Source organism: Triticum aestivum, chromosome 2D, assembly GCF_018294505.1.
Source record: "Triticum aestivum cultivar Chinese Spring chromosome 2D, IWGSC CS RefSeq v2.1, whole genome shotgun sequence".
NCBI lineage: Eukaryota > Viridiplantae > Streptophyta > Magnoliopsida > Poales > Poaceae > Triticum > Triticum aestivum.
This window is the reverse complement of record NC_057799.1, coordinates 22,156,919-22,163,541: the sequence shown is the minus strand read 5'-3', so window position 1 is coordinate 22,163,541 and position 6,623 is coordinate 22,156,919.

Genomic DNA, 6,623 nt, shown 5'->3' with positions numbered 1-6,623 from the left:
TCAATGGACAAACAACACAATATTTCCATTTATGTGCATTCAGATATGGTTTCATGATCAAAGACCACAGATATGCCATTTAGAGCTAATTAATGACCAAACAACACAACTTTATGATATCAATGAATAAACTATATAACATTCCAATTTAGAGGCATTCATATAGGGCATCATCAACAAACAACATCTCACACAGATTAATAAACAGACCAAAAACAACTTGGGGTTACCTCCTCGTCGTCGTCAGAATCGGACGGGTCGTCGAACCCAGCGATGTCCAGCTTCCTCTTGTTGCCAGCAGCTTCCTCATTCTGCAATATAAGTAATTAATTCAATTATACTACTAACTACATATAACATAGTATGCAAAGGTCAAGCAATCTGCAATGTGCTTCTAATAACCTAAAATGTTACTTTGACCTCAAATTATCCAAAGGTCAAGCATTCTACAATGATAGCTTGGTCAAACTAAAATTTTAGATCATGCTGACTGTGGTCCTTCAAACTATAATGCCAGACTGGGCACCAACAATAATTTTGTGAGTGCTCAGGTCTGCCAATTAATGGAAGTAGTACATTGGTTGACAACAAGTAATTGCATTTACTTCATCTGGCTCATGTAATGTACATAGTGGTGCATCAGCTGCCCTATAATCTGAACCTTATATTGGATAGTATATCGTAATGCCATGAGCTTCAGGAAAGGAAATCTTAGTGCAATTTTTGGTGCTAGGTGTGAAACTATTTCATATGACATTCATTCATGGAGTTATGCAACATAAATTTAATATGACCTGGTCATCTGGCATAGTTGCATGTCTAGCAAATCTACTTATGGTTTACTTTATAAGTACAGCAATCCTACAGATCAAAAATAAAACCTACCTACAATTTTAGTTTATGGATAATGAAGTGAAGCTCCTAACTATTTTGAAATTGTGCACTAGTTAAACGTACTGTGTTCATTTCAACAATTAATTGATAGACATCAAATGAATAAAGTAGGATTTTAACCTCATTTGTACAATATCAACTTTAATAGATACACTGGGTGGCGGCTCAGCCCCTGCCGTGGCCCACTGAGGGAATATGCAAAACAAATCAAACAACATATACAGCATAGAACAAAATCTGAGCACATGAGGCAATCCAGATTCTAATATAAAAAACCTAACTCTCATTATGATCTCTCTAGCATTCAACCACGAATCAACTACAAAAAACCCTAACTCTCAAATGGGGTTCCCCATTCAATCAAAAAACCCTAACAAGCAGAAGGGGGTGCCGCATTCAATCACAAATCTACAATAAAAAACCCTATCTACTAAATCTTCTGCTTAACAACTACAACTAAGAGAGGAGGGGAACGAGAAGGATTACCACATCCACCACCTGCTTGTCGCTCGCCTCCGCACCTGCATCCAGTGCGCCGCCAGACGCCGTCACCACCAGGTCCGGCACGACGGAGTCCGAGCCCACCACCCCCTGCTCCACCAGATCCGCCGCCGCAGCGACCGATCCGGCGACTGCGGGTGCAACATCTCCCGCACCGCCGACGGCGGCCACTTCTTGGACGGCATCTGCCGCAGTGTTCGCGGCCTCGACCGCAACTCCGTGCGCAGTGGCGGCAGCGCCACCACCTTGCGCCATCGAAGCCTAAGAGAACCCACCGGAGAGAGGGAGGCGGTGAGGTTGAGGGAGTAGGTGCAGTGGCCGGGCGATGGAGACGAGGGGGAGACGATGCGGCAAGGAGAGAGGGAGTGAGCCGATTTGGGGGGGGCGATGCGGCCGGTGGTGGTTCCCCTCCCTCTTTATAAGATGTGACGTTTTTGGAAGTTTTCGTGCGCCGCGTGGCCGCGTGGCTAGCCCACGACCGCCGCCGCCCACGCCCACGACCGCCGCACGTGACAAGGGAAAACGAATCGCCCACGTACAATACATGTATACCCCCAGTATACAAAAGTAATCGGGCTGGTGCGGGCTTGTACAGGGCTGTACGCGCGCTCTCCGCGGGCATAAAAAGACAATCGTGCCCCTCTTCACAAATCGTTTTTGACAGATCTCAGCCGTCCTTGTGTTTCTCCCCCTCGCGTTCAGCCCGGGGGGTGCACCGGAGCAAGCCTCGCAGAACATTCTAGGCAGCACGTTTGTACACTGCAATCTGAACTTACAGACAGTGTGACACGAAAACAGCAAAAGAGGTTAACGTAAATTGCGGTAACTGATGGTTTTCTGGTCCACGTGGTTTTTACCCTTCGTGCAACACTAACTCTGTTCGCACTATCGCATTTCTCAATGCCTCCTAGTCCTAGCTTAAACTAACAGCAATACCACATTGCCAAAGGAAGCCTCCACACATTCTGACTACTATGGTAACGCAAAGTGTGGTTCGCTGTTACTAGCTAGGAGCTACCTCATGAGAAGAGATAATAGTGTCCTGGTATATATATACAGGCATATATGTACGTCACCCCTGTAGACCACCTCATATCTCACTCGTATTTATTATTTCTCTGAAAGAAAACTAGAATCATTAGTTCGGTGTGGTCCTCTAGCAGGGTTTTGAGGACCAGCTGGACGTGTCATTCAAAGATGCACCCGAAGCACATGTTCTCGGCCGAAAATAAGTTATAGAATATATCACATCGTATAAAAGATATTACACACGTAACTGTTTGACTTTCGTATCTCGTTTTAAATTCTCATAGAAAAAAAAGTATGAGCATAATTGGTTTGCTGCCAAAAATTGGCATGCCAATGTTTGGCATTGTGCCAAATATTGGCAACTACTTGGTTGGCTACGAGTTGTTTTGCCTCTCTCACATAAAATTGCCAATAGTTGGCAAGTCTCGGTATTGCCAATAGTTGGCAGTGCCAACATTTGGCAAGCCAAATATTGATAGCAAACCAATTATGCTCTATATCCACTATGTAAAGTAATTACAGTACTTATATACATTCCTTTAAGCAATGAATTTTATTTTCTATCAAGACGCGAATCATTTCTTATAAATGTTTTAAAGACATGTAAATTTATCTATTATTATATATAGAAAGTACCTACAGGTCACCAGAAAACAGAGAAATAGGCTATAAATTAAATCCCATGAATTCAGCAGAAACATCCAACAATTTAATTTATAAACTAAAATACTAGAGCCATTAAATGAGTTCTAGGTGGAATAATTAACCACCGTGACAGTACTATAAAAAAATTGTGTGGTTCACCTTTGCCTACAAGAGGAAAAGGAAAACATGATACTAGGACCTTGGCCTATATTAAGAAAAAGAAATTAGCATGGGACTCTACCTAAATATAAGCCAGCGTGGGATTCCATGGTGGAAAAAAACCACAGCATGGGACTAGGACGTGGTAGTCTATTTCTAAAAGAAAGAAAAAACAAGCGGGGTGTGCCGGATAAAAAACCAGCATAATACATGAGATGATGCCTTCCTATATGCAAGCATTCATTCTCTACTGAAATATGCACGCATGAAAAAGTAAGCATGTACCTTGTTCCGCTATTTCTTGCACCCTCTTGCCTATTGAGAGCGTTTAGATCACTAGTTCAGTGATCTAAACGCTCTTATATTTCTTTACGGAGGGGGTACATATCTTTTTCACCGAGCAGAACAACCAAAGGAGGAGTAGATGCTTGAGGACCAAACCGAAGCAATCAGCGATGAAGCCAAAAATGATACTGGTAGAGAAGCCTTCTTTTGCTCCGCAACTTCTTCTCTATCACACCTTGCATCCGCCTATTCATTTTATCAGAATGCATGAGAAATTGACTCTAGCCAAACACACCAGTGTTGCTTACTTCTAGATCTAGGGTCATGGGTTGTGTGTCATTCCATCTACATCGGCATGTTTTTGTGCCACTGGCCCGACAACTTCCAAGCACCACATCCTTCCTCCTCTCTTTATATGTGTGCCGATGCCAGTGGTCGCACAATCAGGGCCTCCACCGCTTTCACCGCTGTAAAAGGAGATCCTGACGGCCTATTCGTGTTGTTGTCGTTCTGTCTTCCAGAACACATGTTTCGCGTTCGTACGAGGACGTCCTCGCCCTCTATTGGTCTCTTCCTGCAGTTGGCATCCGGGCCTCCAAAAGACCCATGTTGCATTGGTACGAGGTTGTTCCTTTAGATGGACATGTATGTCTCGCTTATATGGTCCTGGTATGCAATTTCTAGTGCTCTTATTCCATTCTTAAGTGTATCACATTTTCTATCAGTGGAACAGTCTCGCAGATGGTCGAATTATGCAGTATTGCACTTAGTATTTTTCTTCTTCTAGAAACCATGATCAGGCGCCACCCTATTGTAAATAGATGTGTATGAAGCCATTGGTATCACTTAGTTTATATCCACTACCACAATTTAGCTTTTGTAATGTAGCATGTCAGCATCTTACTTGATTGAGGTATAGTGATGGATAGCTGGACTGGAGGTGCCCCAATATACAAGGATTGATGACATCAAGGTGTTCGTTAAACTGTCTTCGGGAAATTTTAATACCATGAATTTCATTTACTCAAGTCAATTACGTGTATTTGAGTTTTGTCTAGTGAATTAAGTCAGTACGAGGTATGCATACTTCAGTTGAATTGTCATCTCACTACAATCACTTTGGAAAGTCAAAGCAATATTGCCCACACAAGTTCCCGACAACTAGCCATAGTAATTGTTGTGGATTCGAATCATTCATATATTGTTACCTGCAGTACTAATTGTGGTAATTTTTAAAATATTTTCCCATGTTGTGTTAACTATTAAAGCTATCTATCTCTATGTATTCACAACAGTTTTGTACATAGTGCAATCAAAATGTCAAATATGTACTAGGTATTACTATTTTAGGCATAATAACTTTTTTATAAAGTGAACAAATGGTAATAAATCATGTATGCTTGCACATGTGACATGCCAATTGTTGACGCTCAAAAGTGGCATAATCATAAGAGTAGATTTAAGTTATATCAAGACTAATTCAAACTTATGATTGGAGGTCACCTCCAGATGGCTCTCTTTAAGAAGATCGAGATGGATATGAACATGGTCTAAAACGGAGCTCTTATGCTATAGTTATGACAAGTTCAGAGATGCCCATGTTGGCACCAGATTAAAGAATGGCATGGAACTCAATTAAGGTTGCCTCTGATGGAAAATGTTTGAACACAAAGGCTGTGCATCTCGTCAAAATGGTCGATTTTGATATAAAATCGTCCCAATCCGAGTTAGTATGCAAAAGTTACAGCCACCGGAATGCAGCCCTGCCAGGAGGCAAAATATGGTGTGCCCCACCAGACACTTGATCGGTAGCGCCACCAATCAGCTGTTTTGCGTGAGCAATTCGGCCCTCAAGATTGCCGCGAATCGAAAAACATTCAACAAGAAAGTTGTTCGCCTCGTCCAACGGGTAAATTTGCTTTCGGGCGCATCTTCATCCGAGGTCATTTGTGACTTGTGAGACCCAAAAACCGAACTGATGTGTCAGACTTACCTAAATCCGAGTTCGGTTAATTTTGGAAAGATTTGGACGGGATTTGGAGTCCTTTACTTGTACGGAAAGTCCAGCCGCCTCATAAATAGATGAGAGGTGATGGCCGATTGAACAACACACAATCGAACAACGCATCTACTACTTTTTCGTGTTCATCTAGTCCCTATCCTGGTATCTTTCTTCTCGTTCTTCACCGTTCTTCAACAATGGAGGGCTGTGAATCAATGAGGCTCTAGGGGCGGTCAGGTCGACCTAGAGCAGCCCATAGCCGCCGCGCGCCCTGACGGGGTCCCTCTCGGGCATGTGGGGTTTCGGGTCTAAAAAAGCGCCCGCCGGATTGCTTGCGTACCGCGTTTCCGGTCGGGTCTCCTTCGACGTGAGCTGCGGTGCATCACCCCCGGCGTCGACGGTACACGATGACGTGTTCGTGTGCGAACACCAATGGGTTAAAAAATATGAAAGATCATGTACTATTTATGGTAACACGAGGATAAAACTATGCATTTGAATGATTAGTTGGATAGTTGGTGATGTTCTCCCGGATATCTATAAGTACGTCTATATGCATTTTCACAGTTCCATCTTGAAATTATAACCATGTGTTTACTCGCTTACATGTGTTCCGTCTGTTGTATATATTGGCCTGTTGGAGACAGACGTAGCTACGTATTTCATTGTTCATTAATCTATAAGTAGAAATAAGGAATATATATACACTAGTAGAAAAAGAGGCTTCCATACGCCCCCATTAGTCCCCAAAATAATCGAACCGCGATAAAAGGGGTCTTTAGTCGTGGTTCGGGAGGAGACCCGCGACCAACTATCTGGGCCCAGCGCGCTCGGTCGACAGCTGGCGGACGGGAGGGGCTTTAGTCCCGGTTGGCCTGGCCAACCGGGACTAAAGGTCCCCGAAGGCCTTTAGTCGCGGTTGGCCAGGCCAACCGGGACTAAAGGCCCATCCAGCTGGCGGACGGGAGGGGCTTTAGTCCCGGTTGGCCTGGCCAACCGGGACTAAAGGTCCCCGAAGGCCTTTAGTCGCGGTTGGCCAGGCCAACCGGGACTAAAGGCCCATCCCTATATATAGGACTCAGCTCACTTCACTTCACTCAGCTCACTT